Source organism: Tupaia chinensis, unplaced genomic scaffold (genome assembly GCF_000334495.1).
Source record: "Tupaia chinensis unplaced genomic scaffold, TupChi_1.0 Scaffold000010_1, whole genome shotgun sequence".
NCBI lineage: Eukaryota > Metazoa > Chordata > Mammalia > Scandentia > Tupaiidae > Tupaia > Tupaia belangeri.
Window position 1 is genome coordinate 675,220 of NW_006159440.1, and position 886 is coordinate 676,105.

Below are 886 nucleotides of genomic sequence, written 5' to 3' on the forward strand. Positions count from 1 at the left end.
AGAAACCTCCAAAAATGGGCATACTAGAGTTAAAGCAAGCCGATCCGTGTTTGCATGCTTCAGAATTTGAAATGTGGTGCAACTATGTATTTTGACCATAGAAAGCAGAGAACAAACCTTCCAAGTTAAAAAAACAAACAAACAAAAAAAACCTTTCGATAACTAAAAACCTTTTTAAGCAACAGCAACAACAAAATCTCATGTCTAACTGCTTTTAAAAAAATGATACGTTTTACTTTTTAAACATCTACACATACTTCACTACATAATACACGAACTCTCCAGGACTTGAGAAAATCAAGTACATTTTCAGGTCCACCCCTAAAGGAAGTGTTAACTTAGAGCTGCACACTCTTTTGCAGGGCGTTCAGACACGCGTAGGTCCTAGAAGCTTATGGCTTAAAGTAAAAGCCAGCGAACTTAGTTCCTCTTCTGCCACTCTTCTGATAAGTACATTTCAAAAACAGTGTGACCCTTTTCTCCACTTAGAACTTTTGACTATTTTAATGCTACTACAGGAAAGAGCAATTACAAGTGAGTAATAAATACTTAGACTGACTGCGATTCTGAATTTGCGCACTCACCACTAACCCCTGCTAGGAACTAAAAGCAACAACAGGGACCCAATCGGAAAAGAGAATGCTCTTGGGGCAGAGCTAGCTGAGAGAGAACCCTTAACTTTGGGGATTCATCTCCAGGAATTTTTGTAAGCATTACCCTCTTCCTTAAAGGTCTTGAGTATACATCAGCCACATGACACAGGTGGCAAAAGGAGGGGGCTTTCGGAATACACAGGCCGTCGAGTCAAGGCGCGCGACCCCGGAGCCCGGGGACCCGGTTACCTCCAGGGTCCGGGCGCGCGCTCCCGCCGGGGCAGGGGCGCGCC